Consider the following 27,695-nt stretch of genomic DNA (forward strand, 5'->3'; position numbering starts at 1 on the left):
TAGAGGAGTTGCCAGCTTCCGTAATACGAGTGTGATAGTGCTCAGCTTTTGCAAGGCGGACAGCTTTGTAATATTCTTTCTGTGCATATATATATATGTATATATATATATATATGTGTATATATATATATTACCTACTGGCTATCGCCAGTAGGTATATATAGTTAGAATTTTTTCTCTATGGGACTTTTGAAAATTCTATGTCTAATAACTTTGGCGTTTGTGGACGGAATCGGCTGAAATTTTCAGGAAAATGGCACATTTTGATTCTGAGCAGCCCCTGAAAATTTAGGGGGGTTTCGTCAAGGGGGGGCTGAGAAAAAAGGGGGGTCCCAAAACGCGTTTTTTCCATTCATTTTTCCATAGGGCGGTTGGACTCACTTTTAGCTCGAACGGCTGAATGGATTTGCACGAAACTTGGCAAAATTGTAGGGACTGTTAGCCCGATGTGCCTTTGCTAGGTCTCAATATATGTGCTCCAGTAGTTTTTGAGAAAATAACGTTCAAACCAAGATATATATCTGTAACAGCGCTCTGGGCAGCGATCCGGTCCGCTTACTTTTCGCTTATCGGAACTTTGCGCGCAGAAAGCTGATTGGCTCTCCGGTGTCTGTCAACATTCTAAACAGTCCGGAGCGGACGCCATCTTGTCTCTCGGTAGGATCGAGAGAGAAGAAGAGGTGGAAAACGAAAGGGGAATTTAATGAAAGGGGGCAAGGTATCCCCCTCTTGACCCCCTAGGAATGTTGTTGGGGTTATTAAAGGGTCCCGTGGGGAAAATAAAAAAAAAATGATTTTTCACGGTAGAAGCGCGGCCGCGAACTGGTAGCGAAACGGGAATTCGCCATTTTGTGCTTCGTTAATTAAATTACTAGTTATAAGTGGGTGCGGGAGACGTATCCTAATCCCCTATGTTTCCTGAGGGTGGCTGAGGAGGCTGATATATGTTGATACATCTCTTCCAGCGGCTGTGCGTGGGCTTTTTTTTTTTTTTGCTGCGTGACAGTCCGGAGCGGCCGCCATCTTGTCTCTCGGTAGGATCGAGAGAGAAGAAAAGGTGAAAAACTAAGGGGGAATTTAATGAAAGGGGGCAAGGTATCCCCCTCTTGACCCCCTAGGAATGTTGTTGGGGTTATTAAAGGGTCCCGTGGGGAAAATAAAAAAAAAAATAATTTTTCACGGTAGAAGCGCTTCACGGGCCGCGAACTGGGCCGCAAACTGGTAGCGAAACGGGAATTCGCCATTTTGTGCTTCGTTAATTAAAGTACTAGGTATAAGGGGGTGCGGGAGACGTATCCTAATCCCCTATGTTTCCTGAGGGTGGCTGAGGAGGCTGATATATGTTGATACATCTCTTCCAGCGGCTGCGCCATCTTGCCTTTTTTCGAATGCCACAATTTTGTCGTGCACGGCAGCCATTTTAGATGCCAGGCTGGTCCCAGGCTATCACCTAACCCTGCGGATGTAGTTTATGGCCCCAGCTGTAGAGAATTCAGACATGCCAATCCTCCTGATTCAGGCGTGTGAGTACTGATTTCAGTGCTAGTCTCCCGCCTCCCGATTTCTGCAAGCAAAAACCCGGGGGCATATTACGAACAACTAGCGATAATTTTTGTCTCTAACTTGTTTAGAGACAAAAATTATCGCCGCACATCGGCGATTTTTATCGCAGATAAACCTTGCTATTATCGCAGAAAAGTCAGCGATATTCATGTATTATCGATCTAATGCTCTTAGCCATGTTATCCACCTCCCATTGGATAACATGGCTAAGAACTGCTCAGGGCAGGTGAAAAGTCAGCGATATTCATGTATTATCGATCTAATGCTCTTAGCCATGTTATCCACCTCCCATTGGATAACATGGCTAAGAACTGCTCAGGGCAGGTGTTAGATTTTGGAGATATTCGCGCTTAGCGCGAATATCTCCAAAAGTTGGTAATAGAAGGTAGCGATGTTAGGGACTGTTTCCAGTCGCTAACATCTTGGCACGCCACTTTGCATGTCATTAGTGATAAGTATCACTGACATGCAAAGCGGGGCCCAAGATGGTCGCTATCTCCTTTTAGCTGTCACTAACTGGTGTTAGCGACAGCTTGGTAATAGGGAAATAATTTTATCTCCGCTTTCATGGCTTTTAAAGCCAAAAAAGCGGAGATAAACCCCCTTGATAATATGCCCCACGATTCCTTGGGGGTTTCAGCTGACAGGGCTTGGTATTGTGTTACATGGTAATTTTTCCATGAAACGTCAGAGGGTCGATGCAGGGGTTCTAGAAGAGGTGATAAACCATTTAAGCCTCATGAACAAGCGCATGGTCTTTTAAAGATTTGTGAAGTACTCGGGGCGGCGGTGTGTGTGTGCCCTCTTTCAGGAGCGGGCGGGGGGGCACTGCCAGCAACTTGCCAGGTCAGGTAGTGTTCAACACGTGCATCACCCTTTCTCTGCCTGCTATTGCGCTCCATGCTTCGGAAAGGTAAGAAAAAGAACGTGCATTTGAGTTTGAAATGTCCGATCCTGCAGCAGCACACTTCCAAAGCCCACACATGACAATAACCCGATTCAAGGCCCCATTCACCCGTTTTTAAAAAAATAGATAACACTCCAACAAAGTAAGGTTATAAAACTTTATTAACTACTAACTTTAACGAACGGAACAAAAACTAAAAACATTTAAACATTTCTCAACACAAAAAGCAACAATGGTTAGAAGCTGTCTTTTGTGCGAATAGTCCCAAGGCAGCACAACGTGCAGAGTTCTGGACGGCACCCAGGTGATGTCGCCTGGGTGCCGCACTGGTTTAGGGATCCTACAATGCTGCTCCGAAAATTGGCGTGGGGCGTCCCGGGTGGGGCGGGGGGAGGCCTCGTCAGTAGCGGTCTGTTGTGCGAATAGTCCCAAGGCAGCACAACGTGCAGAGTTCTGGACGGCACCCAGGTGATGTCGCCTGGGTGCCGCACTGGTTTAGGGATCCTACAATGCAGCACAGAAAAACAGCGTGGGGCGTCCCGGGTGGTGCGGGGGGAGGCCTCGTCAGTAGCGGTCTGTGTCCAGTGTCACATGGCTGACACAACATGTACGACAGGCACCCAGGTGATGTCCAGTAAACTGCCGCACTGGTTTTGGTATCCTACAATGCTGCTCCGAAAATTGGCGTGCGGCGGCCCGGGGGGGGGGCATGGGGGAGCCGGCGTGAACGGGCCTCCCCAGGTGGCGGCCATCTAGCTGAGTTGCGCTCGCTCTTGCGGCCACAGCGTCTCGCTCACCATGTTGTTGAGTTGCTCCCACTCTTGCAGTGCAGCGATAGGCGGCTGCCACATGGCTCTTAAAATGGCGGACAGCTCCTCGGTTTTAGGCCTGGTCCACTGAAATGGTCCTGGGACACTTTAGAACTCGGACGCTTGCCTGCTAGGGCTTGGGCTCCATTCTCGAAAAGCGTCCCCTCAGCCGTGAAGATTGTATAAAAGTCTTGGGGGCCCCCGACTCCCGCAGGCTTCCGGTGGGGAGCGGCTGCCATGATTGCTCGCGGAATGACCACGACGGAGCCACGAGATGGTGGTGCTCTCATGCTGACGCCAGCTTCAGTCTGAATGATCCAGAAACAAGGTGGGGCTTTCATCGTTTGGGAAAAAAAAATGTTCTAAACCAATGAAAAGTGTTATTTTTAGGTCATATGACCAAGCCTTCCATCTTTAGGAAACCAAAAGTAAAATGAACCAATGAAAAGTTTTATAAACAAGTCACATGACCTGTTATGCGGCATAGGGCTACAAAAAGCGTAGAAAATCCGTTGGCACGTGAGGCGGCGTCAGTAGCGGACCGATGTGCGAATAGGCCGAAGGCAGCACAACGGGCCGAGATCCGGATGGTACCGAGGTGGTGTCCAGCAAATTGCCGCACTGGTGTGGCCATCCTACAATGCTGCGCCGAAAGACGGCGTGTCCAGCTGAGTTGCGGTCACTGTTGCGGTACAGTGACTCGAACGCGCCGAGATCCGGATGGCACCGAGGTGGTGTCCAGCAAATTGCCGCACTGGTGTGGCCATCCTACAATGCTGCGCCGAAAGACGGCGTGTCCAGCTGAGTTGCGGTCACTGTTGCGGTACAGTGACTCGAACGCGCCGAGATCCGGATGGCACCGAGGTGGTGTCCAGCAAATTGCCGCACTGGTGTGGCCATCCTACAATGCTGCGCCGAAAGACGGCGTGTCCAGCTGAATTGCGGTCACTGTTGCGGTACAGTGACTCGAACGCGCCGAGATCCGGATGGCACCGAGGTGGTGTCCAGCAAATTGCCGCACTGGTGTGGCCATCCTACAATGCTGCGCCGAAAGACGGCGTGTCCAGCTGAATTGCGGTCACTGTTGCGGTACAGTGACTCGAACGCGCCGAGATCCGGATGGCACCGAGGTGGTGTCCAGCAAATTGCCGCACTGGTGTGGCCATCCTACAATGCTGCGCCGAAAGACGGCGTGTCCAGCTGAGTTGCGGTCACTGTTGCGGTACAGTGAGTCGAACGCGCCGAGATCTGGATGGCCCCGATGTTGTGTCCAGCAAGTTGCCGCACTGGTGTGGCCATCCTACAATGCTGCGCCGAAAGTCGGCGTGGGGTGCCCCGTTGGCTTATGAGGTGATGTCAGTAGTGGACCGATGTGTGAATAGGTCGGAACCAGCACAAGGCACCAAGATCCGAATGGCAAGTCCTGGATGTTGAGTGCCTCAGTTGAGAGTTCTGAGCAGTGCTTGTAAGACTGTCTGAAGCTTATTTGCACCTGCTGCAGCTTCACTAGGTCCGGCGGAACTTTTTTCCTTTTCCTTTCTGCTTCTTTTCCTACAATGTGTTTCATCTGAAGACACGACCAGGTCCCTGAATGTGTGCAGGGGGACACTATTGATTGAATGAAAATGGCGGCTTGACACAAAGCTGACTCAAGCGTTACTGTTGGTGCTATACAGACAAAAATTGGTTTTCAGTTTGTACATTCTTCAGGTTTTTTTTTTCCATCCAAGTCTGATTGAGAGTTTGTAGAAAAATGGCTTCAGATTTTCCACATACTACTCTTCAACATTCTTCCTAAATGTAACAATGTGAAACTCACTAGGAGAACGGCTGTTTCTGTTTCCTTTCAAAATGCTGCCACCAATATTTTCTGAATGGAAGACACCATCTTGTAGCATAAAGGGCCGAAAGGGGTTCTGGTCTGGCCGATGGTTGGTGGAGACATTTTGACTATATCTTGGACCTGCCCGGCCTCGCCCAAAATGGCGCCGGTATAAATGGGACTCGTAACTCCTTGCCCGCAAATGTATATCTAGAAAATGTTATTGTAAGTGGCCCTGTCGTATTTTAATTACAAAATGTACGTCCACCGATTCCGCAACTGTTAGACACCTTTGTTCTTGTCACCTAATGGCCCGCTCGTTACGTTCTTCTACAATGTAAATGTCTCCTCATCATATACGATTTCAGTTTGCTCCGTGGCCGGCCCACGTGGTTATAGGCCCGTATTTGTATACTGACATTTTCACAATAAAGGTTTTTAAAACAAAACACGGTAGTAGTATTTACATTTGTAAAGTTTTTACTTTTAGTGACTGTTTTCGAATCAGTAAAAGGCAAGTGAAATAAAGCAGTCCAATTACATGACGGATAAAAGGTATAATATGTAGGAACGCAGTAAAGATAAATGGTCAAGGGCAGTTGTGTTTTTCATGTCTGCAACATAAAGTGATCGATAAGAATCTGATAATCAGGCGTATCGGCGACTAAGACAGCAGGCCGAATCTCTTTTACTCAACGGCTCCGTCATGGAAGGAAGAAACGCCCTTTTTCTCGAAAAAGGAATATATTTTACTTGCAAGACAGTTGTAAATTTTCCGGGAAAGTACATTAGCCTGGAATATTATAACATATGTTTGAAAAAAAAATATTGTTCGAAAATAATAAAAAGCGTAATTTTTAGGTCATATGACCAAGCTTTTCATCATTAAATTAACAAAAGTAAAATGAACCAATGAAAAGTTTTATTAACAAGTCACATGACCTGTTATGCTTACGTTACGCGCCGCGCCTCGGATCACTTCCGGGTGCGCTAACGCGGCGTGTCATAAAACGCATTACGCGACAACGTAGGTCAAGAATATAGTCTAAATGTCTCCACCAACCAGCGTTCAGAACACAACCCCTTTCAGCAGTCCAAAAAGTTATGTTAAATGACAACAGAGGGGACAGGCAACAAGAACCATCAGTCAAAGAGGGGAGGGCAAGTTCTTCTCTTCCGGGTCATGTTGGGGCGCTACCGGAACTGATCGAATTGGTAGTCTATAGTGTTTCTGGATGTTTCAGACTAAAGCTGGCGTCAGCATGAGACCACTACCATCTCGTAGCTCCGTCGTGGCCATTCCACGAGCAATCATGGCAGCCGCTCCCCACCAGAAGCCTGCGGGAGTCGGAGGCCCCCAAGACTTTTGTAGAATCTTCACGGCTGAGGGGACGCTTTTCGAGAATGGGACCCAAGCCCTAGCAGACAAGCGTCCGAGTTCCAAGGTGTCCCAGGGCCATTTTAGTGGACCAGGCCCAAAACCGAAGAGCCGGCCGCCATTTTGAGAGTCCTGTGGCAGCCGCCTATCGCTGCAGCGCAAGAGTGGGCGCATCTCAACTACATGGTGAGCGAGACGCTGTAGTCGCAAGAGCGGGCGGTAAACAGCTGAATGGCGGAAGAGGCACAGTGTAGCAAAAGCGGGCGGAATGGCAACTAAAACGATAAAGGGGCGCCCCACTACAGCTTGTCTTCAGGTCAAACGGATTGTGGGACAAGGTCCAGAATTGAAGAGTCATCAAAAGGCAAAAAGTTCCGACGGACCCCGGGAGCCGGCCGCCTATGTCGGGGGCGATCTCAGGCTACACCAGTGCTATAAGACTTGGGGAGGGTGTCGGAGCCAAGCGTCTTCTCCGAGTCCATGGCCATCACACCGCCCCTCAGGGGCCTCCGTCAAGCTGTTTAGGAAGGTAACATATCACATTGTTTTCTAATGCAGTCAGGTCCACAAACGACACTCACTTACTTTGAGAATAGTGAAGCTGCAGTAGGTGGAAATAAGCTTCAGACAGTGTTACAAGCACTGCTCAGAACTCTTAACTATGGCACCCAACATCCAGAACTTATGCTATTTGAGAATGGTAGTGACATCGAAGCATCTCAGGGACCAAAACCATTAACGTACTTTCACGTATGAAAATCTTACTTGGGGAGGGGGCAGGAGCGAAGCGCCCCCTCCCAGTCAGCGCCACCACACCGTATGTTGAAAATCTGAAGCCATCGTTCTACAAAGTCAACCAAACTTGGATTGAAAAATCTAGAAAAATGTACAAACTGAAAACCAGTTTTGGTCTGCATAGCATCAGTAGCAACGCTTGAGTCAGCTTTGTGTCAAGCCGCCATTTTGATTCAACAAAGCACAGGCATTGAAAAAGGCTGAAATTCAGAACTCTAAACTATGGCACCCAACATCCAGGAGCTTGCCATCCGGATCTTGGAGCCTTGTGCTGTTTTCGATCTATTCACACATCGGTCCACTACTGACATCATCTTATAAACCAACGTTATGTAAATAGTTTTTTAATAAAATGTTTTACCCTGTTTCTTTGCTGGTGTGTTGTCTATATTTTTAATATTTGCATAGGGTTTGTCGTTATTTTGTGCGGGATGGGTGATGGAGCCGAGCTGTCTTGCAGCCCTCATGGTGTGGAGCTCAGTTCATCTCACTATTTTCGTATTTCTCATGAAGGGTTGTTCCTAATATTTCTATTTTAGCGAGGTCAAAAAGAGATCCAATTAGTGGCCTACTGATTTTGCTCGATTACTTTTATTTTTTTACACGATTTTTCACTATCTGCAAAGACTAAACAGAGTATTGCGACTTTGTGCTTGTTTGTAAATAGAGAATGATCCAAAGAGAACCAATTCTAAAACAGTAAATGCTTGGACAACAATCAATCAAATGGAGAGACAAGGAGGCACGACGGATTACAACGGTGGTAAAGGCCTGCGTTAACTACCCTTCAGTATCTGCAAAGAGAGAGTACTACTAAGACAAAAGAGGGGAGGGGGGGGGTGCAGCGTTCAAAGCACATCAGCGTGCATAAATACGAAAATGTTTTTATCTATCACGTACTTGACATTTTAAAGCTTTTCATATTTGCTATTAAAAAACCAATGAAATTCACAGAAAAAACCATAGGTTATAGTGGATATATAGTTAGGAATTTGCATTTAGAAAACCTTGAAAATTCAATGAAAAAACCATTGGTTTTAGGCCATATATAGTTAGGAATTAGCATTTACAAAACCTTATTTTACTCGCATAAAACCATTGAAATTCCATATATAGTTAGAAGCGCTAACTATATATCGCGCACCCGCAATCCACTGCTGATGATGTCACATATTACATCATTCATGACATGGTCAGTGACATCACTGATGACATCACTGATGACATCTCAAATGACATCACTGATGACAACTCAAATGACATCACTGATGACATCTCAAATGACATCACTGATGACATCACTGATGACAACTCAAATGACATCACTGATGACATCTCATTTGTCATCACTGATCACATCACTTATGTGATAATACAATGAACCTCTTCAGACTCTAATATAACCTTACATACACTCAGTATAAACAGACACTCACAGACTGTCACTCATCCATGGAGTTACTCACACACCTAGTCAGTCATGCAAAGAATCAATCACACCTCCATTTCCTCAACTATAAAGTTATACACATCTTACTTATTCAAACATATAATAACACATATTTATTCTCTTATATAATCCCTGATACAAGCTCACAGTGATCGATACAGCCACTCACACATTCACTGGCTCTTATGTTCAGTTATTTATATATCTCAACTCTCACATGTATTGTGTTTTACATACGTACTTACTTGCACATGTAGCAATGAGAAATCCATTCACTCACCAACACACCCATGCATAGTCAACCGCCCATATAGCTGTTTCCACATGCACTCTTGAACTCATACTCCTAGTGAATCAACTGCTTACACATCTATGCACAGAGTCACGCACCTCCCAGCCACCCACACACACACTCAGCCTCCCATTCAAATACTTGGGCAACCAATCAATAACCCATATGGCCACTCTTATAGCTACTGATCAACACATGCAGCAGCTTACACAACAACAAACATACTGATGCACAAATTAAGACAGTTTAGTCACTAACCCATGCACTCAGTGAGACACATTTAATCACTCACTCATACAGTCAGTCATGCACCTACTAAATTCTTCATCCAGACACTTATACATCCACTCATTCTTCAATATGTGAAACATATTTAAACTTTACAGACACATACAATCACTGGATGTTGTGATCAGTGATGTCATCAGTGATGTCATTTGAGATGTCATCAGTGATGTCATCAGTGATGTCACTGACCATGTCATGAATGATGTAATATGTGACATCATCAGCAGTGGATTGCGGGTGCGCGATATATAGTTAGCGCTTCTAACTATATATGGAATTTCAATGGTTTTATGCGAGTAAAATAAGGTTTTGTAAATGCTAATTCCTAACTATATATGGCCTAAAACCAATGGTTTTTTCATTGAATTTTCAAGGTTTTCTAAATGCAAATTCCTAACTATATATCCACTATAACCTATGGTTTTTTCTGTGAATATATATATATATATATATATATATATATTTATATATTCACTGAAAAAACCATAGGTTATAGACCATATATAGTTAGGGATTAGCATTTAAAAAACCTTATTTTATTTGCACAAAACCATTGAAATTCCATATATAGTTAGTTGCACTAACTATATATCGCGGACCCGCAATCCACTGCTAATGATGTCACATATTACATCATTCATGACATGGTCAGTGACATCACTGATGACATCACTGATGACATCTCAAATGACATCACTGATGACATCACTGATGACAACACCCAGTGACTGTATGTTTCTGTAAAGTTAAAATGTGTCTTACATATTGAAGAATGAGTGGATGTATAAGTGTCTGGATGAAGGATTTAGTAGGTGCATGACTGACTGTATTGAGAGAATGATTAAATGTGTCTCACTGAGTGCATGGGTTAGTGATTAAAGTGTCTTAATTTGGCAATCATTATTTATGTTGTTCTGTAAACTGCTGCATGTTTAAATCAGTAGCTATATCAGAAACTATATGGGTTATTGAATGGTTGCCCAAGTATTTGTATGGGAGACTGAGTATGTGTGTGGGTGGCTGGGAGGTGTATAACTCTGTGTATAGATGTGTGAGCAGTTGATTCCTTAGGTGTATGGGTTCAAAAGTGCATGTAGAAACAGCTGTATGGACAGTTGACTGTGTGCATGAGTATATTGGTGAGTGAATGGATATCTCAGTGCTACATTTCAAAGTAAGTACATATGTAAAACACACTCCATGTGAGAGTTGACATATATAAATAACTGAACATAAGAGCCAGTGAATGTGAGAGTGGCTGTATGAATCATTGTGAACTTGTATCAAGGATTGTATAAGAGAGTAAATATGTGTTAGTATATGTTTGAATAAGTAAGGTGTGTATAACTGTATAGTTGAGGAAATGGAGATGTGATTGATTCTTTGCATGACTGACTAGGTGTGTGAGTAACTCCATGGATGTGTGACAGTCTGTGAGTGCCTGTTTACACTGAGTGTATCTAAGGTTATATTAGAGTCTGAAGATGTATTATCACATAAATGATATCATCAGTGATGTAATCAGTAATGTCAAATGAGATGTCAGTGATGTCATCAGTGATGTCATTTGAGATGTCATCAGTGATGTCATTTGAGATGTCATCAGTGATGTCATCAGTGATGTCACTGACCATGTCATGAATGATGTACTATGTGACATCATTAGCAGTGGATTGCGGGTCCGCGATATATAGTTAGGGCAACTAACTATATATGGAATTTCAATGGTTTTGTGCAAATAAAATAAGGTTTTTTAAATGCTAATCCCTAACTATATATGGTCTATAACCTATGGTTTTTTCAGTGAATTTTCAAGGTTTTGTAAATGCAAATTCCTAACTATATATGGTCTGTAACCTATGGTTTTTTCTGTGAATTTCATTGGTTTTTTAAAAGCTAATATCTATAGCTGTAAAATATATTCTTTATTAAGTGACGTATCACGTAGCCCGTGAGACGCCTCATGATGCATCACATAACCGTAACGTATCGTCTCTGCAGCGCAAACCAAACCCAAAACGTAAGCGCGCCAGAACACGCTTAAAGATATATATATTTTTTTTAACCTTAATTAGACAAAATCCACACGTGCACATATCACAAACGTTCAAAAAACACAATATGTCGGACTCCCGTTACGCTGCCGGTTAGCTGCCCGGTTAACGTACCAGGAAGCACCTTTACCGCGAAAAATCGCAATTTTTTTTTCTTTTGCCCCGCAGGGAACTTTAATAGCCCCCTCATCAATCCTAGGGGTTCAGGAGGGGTCTGCCTTACCCCTTTCATTCATTTACACCTTTTTTTTTTCCACCTCTTGTCTCTCGATCCTACCGAGAGACAAGATGGCGGCCGCTCCGGACTGTTTACAATGTTGACAGCCAATTAGCTACTCCTCAGACTCCCGTTACACTGCCGGTTAGCTTCCTGGTTAGCTGTCCGGTTAGCTGCCCGGTTCGCGTACCAAGACGCGTCTCTACGGCGAAAAAATCGGATTTTTTTTTTTTTTTTTTTGGGCCCTGCGTGGCTTTATAATATCCCCCTCATCAATCCTATGGGGTCAGAAGGGGTCTACCTTGCCCTCTTTCCTTCATTTCCCCCTTTGTTTTGGTCTCCTCTTGTCTCTCGATCCTACCGAGAGACAAGATGGCGGCCGCTCCGGACTGTTTACAATGTTGACAGCCAATCAGCTACTCCTCAGACTCCCGTTACACTGCCGGTTAGCTTCCCGGTTAGCTGCCCGGTTAGCTGCCCGGTTCGCTTACCAAGACGCGTCTCTACGGCGAAAAAATTGGATTTTTTTTTTTTTGGGGCCCCGCGTGGCTCTATAATATCTCCCTCATCAATCCTAGGGGGTCAGAAGGGGTCTACCTTGCCCCCTTTCCTTCATTTCCCCCTTTGTTTTGCCCTCCTCTTGTCTCTCGATCCTACCGAGAGACAAGATGGCGGCCGCTCCGGACTGTTTAGAATGTTGACAGACACCGGAGAGCCAATCAGCTTCGCTTCGCAAAGTTCCGATACGCGAAAAGTTCGCTAACCGGAGCGCTACCCGGAGCGCTGTTACAGATATATATCTTGTTTTAAACGTTAATTTCTCAAAATCCACTGAAGCACATATATTGAGACCTAGCAAAGGCACATCGGGCTAACAGTCCCTACAATTTTGCCAAGTTTCGTGGAAATCCATTCAGCCGTTCGGGCTAAAAGTGAGGCCAACCGCCCTATGGAAATTAACATGGGAAAAATGCGTTTTGGGACCCCCCTTTTTTCTCGGCCCCCCTTGACGAACCCCCCCCAAATTTCCAGGAGCTGCTCAGAAACAAAATGTGCCATTTTCCTGAAAATTTCAGCCAATTCCGTCCACAAACGCCAAAGTTATTAGGCATAGAATTTTCAAAAGTTCCATAGAGAAAAAATCCTAACTATATATACCTACTGGCTAACGCCAGTAGGTAATATGTATATATATATATATATATATATATATATATATATATATATATATATATATATATATATATATATATATATATATATATATATATATATTTTCACTGAAAAAACCATAGGTTATAGACCATATATAGTTAGGGATTAGCATTTACAAAACCTTATTTTACTCACATAAAACCATTGAAATTTCATATATAGTTAGTTGCGCTAACTATATATCGCGCACCCGCAATTCACTGCTGATGATGTCACATATTACATCATTCATGACATGGTCAGTGACATCACTGATGACATCACTGATGACATCTCAAATGACATCACTGATGACATCACTGATGACATCATCCAGTGACTGTCTGTTTCTGTAAAGTTTAAATATGTCTTACATATTGAAGAATGAGTGGATGTATAAGTGTCTGGATGAAGGATTTAGTAGGTGCATGACTGACTGTATGAGTGAGTGATTAAATGTGTCTCACTGAGTGCATGAGTTAGTGACTAAACTGTCTTAATTTGTGCATCATTATGTCTGTTGTTCTGTAAACTGCTGCATGTGTTGATCAGTAGCTATATGAGTAACTATATGGGTTATTGATTGGTTGCCCAAGTATTTGTATGGGACACTGAGTGTGTGTGTGGGTGGCTGGGAGGTGTATGACTCTGTGCATAGATGTGTGAGCAGTGGATTCACTAGATGTATGGGTTCAAAAGAGCATGTGGAAACAGCTGTATGGGCGGTTGACTGTGTGCATGAGTCTATTGGTGAGTGAATGGATATCTTAGTGCTACATGTCAAAGTAAGTACATATGTAAAACACAGTACATGTGAGAGTTGACATATATAAATAACTGTGCATGAGAGCCAGTGAATGTGTGAGTGGCTGTATGGATCACTGTGAGCTTGTATCAGGGATTGTATAAGAGAGTAAATATGTGTTAGAATATGTTTGAATAAGTAAAGTATCTATAACTGTATAGTTGAGGAAATGGAGGTGTGATTGATTCTTTGCATGACTGACTAGGTGTGTGAGTAACTCCATGGATGAGTGACAGTCTGTGAGTGTCTGTTTATACTGAGTGTATGTAAGATTATATTAGAGTCTGAAGAGGTTCATTGTATTATCACATGACTGATGTCATCAGTGATGTCATCAGTGATGTCATTTGAGATGTCATCAGTAATGTCATTTGAGTTGTCATCAGTGATGTCATCAGTGATGTCACTGACCATGTCATGAATGATGTAATATGTGACATCATCAGCAGTGGATTGCGGGTGCGCGATATATAGTTAGCGCATCTAACTATATATGGAATTTCAATGGTTTTATGCGAGTAAAATAAGGTTTTGTAAATGCAAATTCCTAACTATATATGGACTATAACCTATGGTTTTTTCATTGAATTTCAATGGTTTTTTGAAAGCTAATATTTCTATCTATAAAATGTATTCTTCTTTAAATCATAAAATATATTGTACATGTTTTCTTATACATTTAAAAAAAAAAAAAAATGTGTTCCGCTCCTAGTCCGCGAACTGGTCAGCTTCCCGTTAGCGGAATTCAAAGCCGCGACTTGGTACGCGAGCCGGTAATCGTTGCTTAAGCGTAACTGTTACGGTATCATGACGTTTTGCGTTGTCGCATAATACGTTTTCCGACGCGCCAAGTTAGCGGACCCGGAAGCGGATTGGATAGCGGCGCAAAGCGCGAAACGTAAAGACAGCAGGTCATGTGACTCGATAATAACACTTTTCATTAGTTCATTTCACTTTTAGTTTCCTAATGATGTAATACTAGGTCATGTGATCTAAAATTAACACTTTTCATTGGTTTAGAACTTTGGCTTTTCCCAAATGATGAAAACCCCTCCTTCTTTCCTCACTCTGACTTTCATCTTGGTGAGAGAAAGACCTTTGTACAATCCAGAGAAATGGCTTCTGTTGTTGCTTCTGGTAGTGTTCCTCCACCACCACCTCCACCTCCTCATGGAAAAAAAGGACCACCTACTCAACCAATCTTTCCACAAGAGGAAGATCAGGAAGAGGAGGAAGAACCTGAATATTTGCCAGAGGAGCCCAGGAGGTACAACAGGAAGGAACATTTCATATGGCAATTTTTTAAAATTCCACCAGGACAAAAGAAAGTGAACGCCAGATATGTCTTCTGCCGTATCTGTGATGATCGCCTTTCGAGAGGGACGGATAAAAAATATAGTTTTGGGAATTTCACTATGCACAGGCACATGAGCAGGTGGCACCCAAATAACTATAGTGCTGCTCAGCTTCGGGACGAACAACAAAATTCCCCAGCAATAGCCAGAAGATCGGTCGTGCCAGAAGTTTCGGGACCAGAAGCAAGGGAGTTGATCCCGAATATTCAAGTGGACATGGGGGAAGTGAAACAAATGTGCGTGTGGTGCAATCAAACATTATGCTTCCGCGAAAGTAGCATAACTCTCATAATGAGAGCAATCAGAAATCATGCATGTCCAAAACGCCCCAAAAAATAAATTCATCTTTGTTTTTGTTGCTCCTGTTGAGCCCTCTTCGATGAATCATTTTTGTTTCCCCCCTCCCCCCAAAAAGTAAAAAAAATACAAAATGTTCAGAAAAAAACAAAAAAATATAAAAAATGTTCAGAAAAGTAATAAAAAAAATTTAAAACAACAAAAAGTAAAAAAAAGTTCTTTTCAGAACTACCTCCCCATTATTTAAAAAAATTGGTAGAATTCTTTGAACTCTGCCAAGCTCTATTTCTATTAGTTCGCTCCCAGTTCGCACTCCGGTACGCGAACTTTGAGCGCACCAAAAAATTTTTTTTAAAAAAAGGAACAGTAAGTATAAGGAAAGAAAACAGACAGCTATGTTACAAAAAAGACAGCTATAGGGAGTAAAGAAAAGATACTGTGACCCGCAATTCACTTCTGATCATGTCATATATTACATTATTTTTAACATGGTCAGTGACATCATCAGCAGTGGATTGCGAGTAACAGTTTTTTTTGTTTACGTCCTATAGCTGTCTTTTTTGTAACATAACTGTCTGTTTTCTATCCTTAAACTTACTGTTCCTTTTTTTAACGAGATAACAGATATGCCCACTTATTACATCATTCATAACATAGTCAGTGACATCATCAGCAGTGGAATGCAGGTTAAAAAAGTAGAAAACATTTACCTTATAATTCTTGTTAATTTTTAAAGAAAATTTTTCATACATTCAATCTGTAAAAGAGAGAACAAACATTTCCAAAAATATTAAAACATGTATTTAAAAATTAGAAAAAAGAAGGGAAAACATTCAAGAAGAAACACTTTTTAAACAACTTTGACACTTATAGAAACCTCTACTTCTCTACGATCCCTACACAATCCTAAATATATTTATTTTCAACAAACAGTATCTTCATGCTGATGAAATGAGGCCTATTTTGAAATATGATGCTTCTTTTGCATTGCTTATGTCTCACAATAGTGATGCCATAACAGCGCAAAAAGAGATGTAAAACCATCATAAAATTGTGTCTAACATTTAAAATTATTGTTTTAGGATGCAAATAAGATGTGTGCTTTCAAGAGCTTTCTTTGAGGTGAGGCCTCTTTTCTTTTTTTAAAAAAAAAACAGTACCCAGAAGTACAGCACTGTAAGCATAAAAATTGACAGTTACAGAAGACTCAGCTTACCCATATGTACCTCACATTTCTAAATGTATATCATAAGTACAAAAAGCATAACATTAAATATACATGTTAAACGGTTTATTTTTGCTGTTCTCAGAATGTATCAAATTTCACTTAAATCAGTGACTTGAAGGTATTCATCATGTAACAGCGGGGAAAAAAAACCACAATCAAAATGACTGTGTTTAAAAAACCCATACAACCTAAGAAATCTGATTTCAAAACTCCTTAAAATTAACTTACTTTCAATGACGTCGAAGGATCTCCTATAAACAGCATCCACTCTGTTGTGCTATAAATATTTCCAGCCCGCCACTTTCTGAAAGAAAACCTCCATCGATACGTAAAATATGTTACATAGAAAAAAAAACTTCTCTCGTTCTATCACATGTTTCCACTAGGCCAAATCATGTTGCCGCGATTCGCAAGTCTTGTAATTCTTCCAATCAAATCCCGACATTTTCTATTTTCGCAACTTTCAAAAATAAAATATTTTAGATTATTTTCACAATCCTGGACTACTAATATCTTACTCTTCTTTGTCACTCATGTTCTCCTTTTCCTATGACACTGATACTGCTTACTATGAAGCAGACTTACTTGCATCAGGTTTATATAGTTGGATTTTTAATCTAGACAGCATTGCAGACTTACATTTCCTCTACTTAAAATTTTGGTTTTAAAAACACCAGGTAAGAATTTTTAAGATCAAACGGCAATTTTTTTTTGAAAGTTACAACGGAATCATTACAGAATGACCAGCCGTTTCCAGACTTTAAGTAAGCTGTATAATGTCCTGATGTTGTTGATGGACCATCGTGATAGATAATTGCTACAGTTACAAAAGTCCTCCCTGATATTGACAGCTGAGAAGCCACAAAAATGTTATTAAAGTTGACAATTTTGATCCATCAGGCCTACATCGTTGGATCATTAAAATGACATACTGGCCATATCTACGTATAAATAATGTTGACATCATTTCAGATTTACATTGGCTACACTCCATGTTGTGATCCGCTGCATTTACTAGCTTATTAAAGGACACTGATTTACTGTCTGGCAAAGTTAAATATATAAATCTTTCTGAGTCTACACTAGTAGTACTTGATACCATACAGTTCTCGCAGTCATGCTGCCATTGATAAGAAAGCCCAAACAGGTGATCTACATCTACACCCTCATCTTGCAATACATCAAGCATATACATTAAAAACTCCTGACAATCTTGCTGATTATTTTCAGAGAAGTCTGTTTGACCTGAACATTCATCTAACAGATAACGAACATCAGACACACTTTCTACTTTTGTTCGATCAGTGCTACATTTCTCTAACACAGAATTCAACAAGCAGCATAAACTTTGTTCCGAATTGAACACAATCTGTTCTTTTAAACTCTCTAGTGAAAAGAGAACATTAACCACTACATTTGCATAGCAGTTGACACCAGAACTGTTTTCAAATTGAAAACCGACAACATCTTCAACAGAATCCACTTTCTTTCTGCTAACAACTTTCGGTTCATTGAGTTTTGGTCTTTTTGGAACAACCTCCCTACTATTACTGATATTTCTACGTTTCTGGCCTACCACACGTTTCTCAAACAAAGGATATTGAGGCAAATGTGGCGCATACTCTCTTCTTAACCTATTGTATTCCTTAACACAATCTAGATCCGCACAAATGTTTGTGACATCACAGTCAATCAAGTACAATCCCGATAAAGTTCTAACTCGTGACAATGCCACATATGCCATACCCTCCTTGAACACAGAACTGCCAATATTGACCAATGCACAGTCTACACTTAAACCTTGCGATTTATGGATTGTCACCGCATATGCCAAGCAAACAGGAAACTGTTTCCGGCGAACATATAAGTCTTTAACAAGCAAAAACCTAGCAGAACAACGACCAATTTGCTGTACTTCCTCAATGCCATCAAATTTAATTCTTAAAAATTCTATTCCATCTCTATTTCTGTATTTCTCAAAATCAACAACATTACCCATTGATCCATTTACCAGACCTCTTTCTACATGTAAATTCCTTCTCAAAATGATTCGGCAATTTAAACACACATTCAAAGTCTTTTCAAAACCCGCTGTTTTAGATATAGTCTTCTCTAATGAATCCAATTTTGATTTCAAATTGTCTGACAAAATAATTGTTGATCCCATATGCTCTAATTTGTCGATAGCTTCAAGTTTTACAATCTCTTGCTTTTCTAAATTCAACATTTTGTTGTTGAAGATGGCACATTCTGCAAGAGTTGGCATGAGACATATCCCGGATTTCTTCTCAGTAATTTTCTGAGAAATATTCTCAGGCACAATCTCTTGATTGGGATATAAATTTGACACTAATCGTGCATTTAAAGCTTCTTTCCCATGCTCGGTCACTTTTCCAATTCTAATATCTTGTAGAATATTCTTGTAATCTTCATCCTTTGCCTGACGCATATTTTGATGCAGTTCAGCATAATTGAAGTTTAACCATATATTGACGTTGCCAATGCTCCCTAGGCACTTCCTGGTATCTTCATGCGTGAGTATTTTGAACACAGGTTGACCTTTTACTGGTGTCAGCTGCAGAAGATCTCCGAAAACAATGATGTGTTTGCCACCAAATAACACATCATATTCAGTTTTAAGTACTTCTTGCATTCTCAAATGCACAAAGGCAAGCATGACATTGGAAACCATGCTTACTTCGTCAATGATAAGTAGTTTCATTTTCCTCAAGACTCTTGAAACTTCACAGCAAGCATCTCCAGATAACTTGTTGTATTGTAATTTGTTGTCATGCTCCACCGGCAGCATCAGTAGACGATGCAAAGTAATACCTTTAATGTTATGTGCTGCCAGTCCAGTAGGAGCGGTGACAACACAAGACAGCGATGACTCAGTCCTTTCCTGCAAATTACAAGAAATTGCTTTAATGAGGAAACTCTTTCCAGTTCCCGCTTCTCCACTCACGTACAGTCGGACAGGCTTCAACGACGTACATGAGCACTCTTTCTTCTCATGACTTAATCCGTGCTCAATTTCCTTGGTAACTTCATCATATATTTTCCTCTGCTCAACGTTGAGTTGTTTTTCCAAGTCTTCTAAGTTAACTGAATCCTCCTGAGCATGTGCCATGGCTCTTTCCACTTCATTCATAGCAGTGGCATCTTCATTTTCGATAATAGGTCCTCCATGAAACAGAACTCTGACTGTCCTGAGAACTGTCTCTGGCAATCTCGGCTGCAATCGTTGCTTCCTGCTCAATTTCCAAAGTTAGCATTTCTTGATATTTAGGAAAAGCAGGACATGCTATGGACTCCTTGGCTGCATTAAAAGAGTCTTCGTAACAGAGGAAATCTCCAAGCAGTTCCTCTTCTGCACGCCAAGGCTTGAAAAGTTGCAAAAGTGCTAAATAGAAAAACTCCTTTTTTTCTGGAGATTCACCACTCAATTTTCGATGGTTTACTAATTGGCATTTTCTTTGCTTGACCAGGCATCCCTCACTTCCAATTACAGCATACACTCCTTTCTCAATATCTTCTTTGATGTTCCTCTTGAATATATAATTTTGGAGAACCTCATATAGACAAACATTCTCAAGGTGACTGCTTCGATTTGGATAATATGTATCCAACATGTTGGTCTTCAAAATGTCGGTACTGTTTGGCTCCTTTTCCTCCAAATACTCAATTTCCCGGACAGGTTTAAGAACTCGATTTCGCGTTGCAGCAAGACCAAGACTCGCCCAAACGATACTCCTAGATTTGGCATAGAGACTTGCTGAAGACAATCGATCTGAACATTCGTAAGCTCCGATTTCTCGATGCGACAACATCTTCAGACTAAAACTGTACAACTTCTTGCTGAGGCTCTTTTCATGGGAAATGTCCTCCCACATATCCTTCAGTTCTGTCTTTTCTTTTTTGGTGATGTAAGATGTCACATACCGAGCCACAGCCATGCAGTTGTCACCCACAAACTGTATATCCATGTTAGCATTCCACATGGACAATATCACTGGGTTGTAGTCGTTGATGTACTTGGACTCTTCGTTCCTTTTCAAATTGTATGTATTTTTGGGTGATTTCCTCGTCACATTATGTCGTAGTGAAGACATCAAACTGTTCACTTTTCCTTTAGAAATCACCGGCCGTGGAAAGTTGAAACGACATTTGGTGTAGAACTTGTCCTTGTTTCTGAATTTACGACGACAGTACTTTCCACAACGATGGCTTTGGAAACGTAGAACTTGTTCTCTTAGGCTTTTCTTCTCCGTTGCATTTGGAACAGCACACGTAGAATACTGTTCTATGAAATTCATCACTAAGTGATCGGGATCTGTTCCAAATTTAGGTGCATCCTTGATCCACAACAACATATGTATATGAGGAGCACCTCTTGCTTGGTACTCCTTTCTCCAGAAGAAATCCAACACCTCTCCAAGAGGTGGATTCTTCTTATTTGTGATGAAAGACATCATAGCTTCAAATTTATGATTGAAGTACCTGCATACATTCACAGGATCCAAAGAACACAGTTCTCCAGGTGTCTTGAATTCAATGTTTTCAATATTTCCATTTGCTTCTCGTAGAAATTCAAGTAAGTCTTCCCAGCCATACTCGGCACAGCTCAGAGTGAGGAACCATGTCGGAGTTCCTAAGTTCCTCAGCATACATTTTAAATCACCATGACGACGATACCAGTACTCATTAGTACCACGCTGACACGCCATGAGATTAATTAAGTGAGAATCCAAAATACTATCTTGGACATTGACTTTATGCATAAAGTCTCTTGCCGAGATATTTCGCATCTGTATACCACTTTTTAAGATGTGGTTCACTGCATATGACAGTCCAGACAGATCGCTTTCAAACAGGAGATGAAACAATTAGGGAATGCATTGACGAAACCTAGGATCTTCTCCATACAATCGTAAAGTCCGGTATTCAGACGCAGGAATTTGATGAGATCGCTCATCATATCTTCCTCCTCGACCTGTGGGAAATAGCTGTGGGAAACACCGAGCTTCCAAACTTTCCTCCCAAACACTAATGGGACTCCCTTTGGCTTGTTTCATTTGAAACAACTCAATAGCATTCCCCATGACTTCCTTGGAATGCAAAGGATGAACACTATAATGTTCATATATTTCTTCACTTTTAGAGGCCTCTACTTTCTCAATTTGGCCAGCACACAAATCGCTATCCTCTTCATCACTTACTTCCTCTTCTGCAACATACACATTCTTATAATACTTATTATTTTTCTTCAAATACACTGTTGCCTTTTTGACTTTCCTAACATCCACTAAATCTTGCCATATTTTCTTATTCTTTGTCGGAACCCCATTAACCAAGATAACCAGAGGTTCCTCTTCCACTTCCTCTACTCCAATTGTGTTAATGTTTTTATTCAAATCTAAAGGCAAATAAACAACTCTTCCCTTTAATCCTCTCTGTAAATCTGCTGGAGGCAACTTCCCTGTCTTTGGCTCCATTCTTACAATAGCCTGAAAGGGATGGATACTTTGAATCAAAATAGATTCATAAGTATTTAAATCCTTCAATTCAGAAGGAATCTCAACCAATTCAAGATTATTATGAACTGCCCTAGCAGGCATCTGGTTTTGGTTTAATTTATTACAACAATAAGTACACACACGTTGATCCGATCCCAAATCAAAATAATTTTCTACCATCAAGTATGTGGCCAAATCCTTCCATTCACTATTATTTTCCCTTTCAGTTTTTGCATATAAATCCACTACCTTAGTCTGATTCTTATAATAAGTGCGTCGACAACAAACACAAGTGAAATTAGGCCTCTCACTTGATTTCATCTGAAACGTGGCAATTTCCTTCTGAAAATTATCTGTACTGTAAACCTGTACATTATCTTCCACATTACTCTCTACTTCAGGGTCAATTTGAACATTCTCATCTTTACTACTAAAGTAACAAAACTCAATTTCTTCACAAATATTCTTCACATCTATTTCAGAACCATGCAAAAGAGCAGCACATAATTGTTTAAGCATAATTGCTGGACTCTTTGCATAATACAACATTCTCACTAATTTTCTCACTTTATTATGATGCACTGCTAGCATCCTGAAGTGATGAAAAACACTCTGGCATACTCTCCTGGAAAGACAAGCCAGTGAATGACCACGCAAACCTGTTATTTGTCTCACTCTGCAAGGATCTAAATCTTGCAACAACTTCATTTTCTGCTTCAAACTTTTCTTATTAAATGTCCGTATAAAATCACAAAGCAAATTGATGGAAACCTGTCGCACACTGCAAATAGAACTACACTTCCAAATGTACACAGGAACCTTAGGACGTCTTCCTAAAACCTCATCACTTAGCGCCTCTTCTGTCTCTGTTGTCACAAGTTTTTCTTTTTCAACTGGACAACCATCCTTCACTTCATAAGCTCGACCACTGATGTCAACTGCATGCACCAAATCATTATCCTGAAAATAAGTCTCCTCATTAAAAAATGCCTCAGAACTTGAACTATGCATCCATTCTCCGGAAAAAACTTCACAAAAGTTAGTACGATTTACTACTCTCTTCCATCTACTGTTTGTTTGGAAATCAGAAATTACCTTGCTTAGTTTCCTAATTCTATTGATTACCAAAATAAACAACTTTCGCTTAATTTCAAAAGCATGATCAATAATTTTCTCGACATTTTTCTTCTTATTATAAAATGCCGCTTTCTGTTTGCATTTCTTAATATTTTTCATTAAATTAACTATTATCCTATTACGGAACATTCGTTGTCGAATGTCCCTAAACTGTTCTTTCCTTCTACTATCATGCACAGAGTTATCTCTTCCTCTACCAGTAACATTTTTCATGGGTCTTTGCTTTCCATTTAAATTACTCTTGTTTTTCTGAACTGAAACATTTTGGCGAGAAATACTTTTTGTACTACAAATATTTTTTAAGAAAGATTTTGTGCTCTTACCCGGAGCTTTCTTGGTGTTTTGATAAGTATTTAGGGAAGAGGACTGCTGCAATAAAACATCACCGTGCTGTCTTTGACGTTTTCGAGCCTTTCTAATTCTATTTCTGGTAGGCATTTTCCAAACTATGAAAGAATCTGCAGTTGAATCTGTTGAAAAATTTAATAAAAAATGTTAATAACCACTATTACCAAACAGTAAATGAATAACAGTCATCAAAAACTTAATGCCCTACTTATTATTTAACATAGCAAATCAAGGCATATGACTGTGTATGATGTTATTTTTCTTTTTTAAATGGAAAGCGTTCTTCATGGTGCAAGTTTCTTGTAAATACGCTCCCACCTGCGAAACGGAACTTTGCAATGCAAAGCTGCTTGGGCCCCCAGTGTCTGTCAACATTCTAAACAGTCCGAAGCGGCCGCCATCTTATCTCTCGGTAGGATCGAGAGAGAAGAAGAGGTGAAAAACGAAGGGGAAATTTAATGAATGGGGGCAAGGTATACCCCAGTTGACCCCCTAGGAATGTTGTTGGGATTTTTAAAGGGTCCCCTGGGGAAAATAAAAAAATATATATTTTTCACGATAGAACCGCTTCCCAAACACCGAACTAGGCCGCAAACTGCACGAGAATACGCCATTTTGTGCTTCGTTTTAATTAAATTACTAGGAATAAGAAGGTGCGGGAGACGTATCCTAATCCCTTATATTTTCTGAGGGTGGCTGAGGAGTCTCATATATGTTGATACATGTGTTCCAGCGGCTGTGCGTGAGCTTCTTTTTATTTTTGCTGCGCGACGTCTGTTAACATTCGATTCGAAGGAAATCAGGAAGTGTTGACCACCAATTTCTCAGTGCGATAAAATATTTTGGGGCATATTATCAAGCCTACGCGCTAAAATTATCGCCGATAAAGCGGCGACAATGGGCTTGATAATATGCTCTGTGGAATTCCAATCGAAGCCCATTTTAGATGTCTTCACATCTAGCATGTGCTTCGATTTGAAATCCATAGAGCATATTATCAAGCCCATTATCGCCGCTTTATCGGTCGTTTTCGGCCGATAAAGCGGCGATAATTGAAGCGCACAGGCTTGATAAAATACCACATTGTTATAAATGAATCCTTATTGAGACACAATGTCTGCGCCAACTTGCCTTTTTTACAATGCCACAATTTTGTCGTGCACGGCAGCCATTTTATATGCCAGGCTGGTCTCAGCCTATCACCTAGCCCTGCGAATGTAGGGAAATATTATCAAACCTGTACACTAAAATTATCGTCGCATTATCGGCCGAAAACGGCTGATAAAGCGGCGATAATGGGCTTCATAATATGCTCTGTGGAAATCCAATCAAAGCCCATGTTGGATAACATGGCTAAAAACTACTCAGCACCATTGTTTGGACATTATTAACATGGCTATGTAACTCCCATAATCAAAATTTAAATTTGCCAAGAACACTTGTGTTAGTGCATGCCAGAATGCTACACCGAATATGCAATTACAATTTCGCAAAGTAACAAAATCTATTTCTATATCACTACAGACAAAGCCACAATTTAAAAACACAGCTTTCTTCATCATTTTCTCCTTAGCGATAAAAAGCGGTAGCAATGCATGAATATCACGCTGAAAAGTCAGCGATATTCATGCATTATCCTGCAAATGCTCTTAGCCATGTTATCCACCTCCCATTGGATAACATGGCTAAGAACTGCTCGCAAATGCGATAAAAAGCGGTAGCAATGCATGAATATCACGCTGAAAAGTCAGCGATATTCATGCATTATCCTGCAAATGCTCTTAGCCATGTTATCCACCTCCCATTGGATAACATGGCTAAGAACTGCTCGCAAATGCGAAAAAAAACGGCCGCAATGCATGAATAACGGTGAAAAGTCAACGATATTCATGCATTATTCAGCAAATGCTCTTAGCCATGTTATCCACCTCCCATTGGATAACATGACTAAGAACTGCTCAGAGCCCCATGAGGAACGCTTTCCATTTAAAAGAGAAAAAATAACATCATAGAAAAGAATCGTTTTTAAACACAGCATATAAATCAATTGTATACCTGCATTGTATACCACATTTTAAAAACACAGCTTTCTTCATCATTTTCTCCTTAAATCATACTATTCTCTTTCTAAATTAAATAAATCTTTTCTCACCTTAGCAAATACTTTTTGAGTTTCAAAACAGTCTCAGAAATACACCAAATTGTCTTGAGCAGATCAAACAGGATGCACTCCAGAGGCTGCAGCTATTGAAAGCACAGAAATACAGATATTCATTTCACATATCTCTCATATTAGCCAATCATAACTCTTCCCTCACTTTTTTCAAATCAAAACCCTTCCCCCCTCTGCCCTCTCTGCCTTTTTTCCATAGCAACGACCTCCTGGAAGACCTCTCATGTTTGCAAATTCACACAACAATGTTTCAATTGAACTCTGAACTCTCAGTGCACCTGCGTATCCAGTGCAATCTTTCATTAAAAGTTTCTTCCTTGACCATTGAAATTACATCTTTCAAAGAACACATCCATGCACCCTAACTTTCTGTTTTCAGAAATGGAAATGCACCAATCACTGCTAATGAATCATTAGCATTGGAAATCCACAGTTTTTTTTCTTTACAAACTCCTACTGTTTCAACTGCCCTTTCATTACCACACTTCATCTGACTGCAGCACAACCTTCTCCCACCATGTTTAACGTCTGGATTGTTGGACATAGTTACATCCACTGGGCTCAAAGGTATGCTGACAACAGAAATTTACACAACCTCAATTTACAAGATGTGGAAATTAAATGGTTGGGCCAAAGAGGATTAAAATGTCACCAATTGATACCATTGGTGAAAACCTTTATGCATTTGCCAAAACCTGACCTGTTAATAGTGCATTGTGGAGGTAATGATTTGGGCACTTTAACAGGAGTAGGTCTGGAAATGCTTTTAAAGGACACCTTTGAGCAATTAATGGCACTTTTTCCTCAAACTGCCTTGGTATATTCCAATATATGCCAAAGACAGAAATGGAGGTGGTCCAACCAATTTGGTCCACAAATTGAGAAAGCGAGGAGGCATGTAAACAAATCTGTTTCAGCTTTCATGAGAGACCATGGAATGGGCTCCCTGTACAATAATAACTTGCGTTACTACACGCAAGATATCTACAGAGGAGATGGAGTTCACTTCTCAGATGAGGGCAACAGAATTTTCATTCTGAATTTAAGACTGTGCATTGGTACCTACTTATAAGTACCTAAATGGAACATAAACCCAAAAGCTCTTCTCAGAGCTACCCTTCATCTGATCACTCACAATTAATACTTTTCTCTAACTTATTTCTGTAATTTTCAACAAACTACGCTCAAAGAGCGCTACCCGGTACGCGAACTGGAAGCTAACCGCCGAAAATTATTTTAAAAATGTTTTTTCTCCGCACATATGGTCCTCCTCAGCCACCCTCAGAAAACCTGGGAAGTCAAAATACTTGTACCGTGTCCCCTTCTACCCTTTCTGAACATTATTTAACCTCCATTTTATATGTTAATTCGACCGAAACACAAAATGGTGGACTCTCGTTACGCTTCTAGTTCGCGGACTAAACTGCTTCCCGGGAAGCGGCCCAAAGAAAAGGTGGGAAAGTAATTCACAAAAAAAAAGAACTGGAGACACTCTCACCAAATATAGATTAGCTCATACTACATAACAATCCCTTTCATTTTCACAAATTTGATTGAAATTCCATTTAGCCATTAAGCCTGTAGAACTCTCTAAATACCTTGAGGTAAATTACTTCACAAAACACATCTGAAGTGTTGGAATTGACAACCAATAAAAATCTTACTTTCATTTTCTACTTTTATTACCTGATATTTGATTGGTTATATACCTGTATATATATAAAGGAACAGAAGAAAACACAGCCATTTTGACTGCTACTTCTTGTTGTACATCACATTACAAAACTTACCTAAGACTTCAACTTGTTTCTGAAGGTAAGTTGTTATTTTTAAAAATGAAGTATATTGTGCACTATAACTTGATATGGTACACTTTTTCTTAAACATATACACTATCCCTCTGTAGTAGTTATGGATTTAGATAGACTTCTCTGTTATAGTTAGGAATGGAGTTAGGCTTCTCTTCGTTAAATCACATACACTTTTTTATAGTCATATTTCCACTCTGATACTATACACTGCCAAAAGACAAATTCACTGATAAAAACTACCTATCTAAAATTAATC

The sequence above is a fragment of the Lissotriton vulgaris genome, chromosome 11 (genome assembly GCF_964263255.1).
Source record: "Lissotriton vulgaris chromosome 11, aLisVul1.2, whole genome shotgun sequence".
NCBI classification, from domain to species: Eukaryota; Metazoa; Chordata; class Amphibia; order Caudata; family Salamandridae; genus Lissotriton; species Lissotriton vulgaris.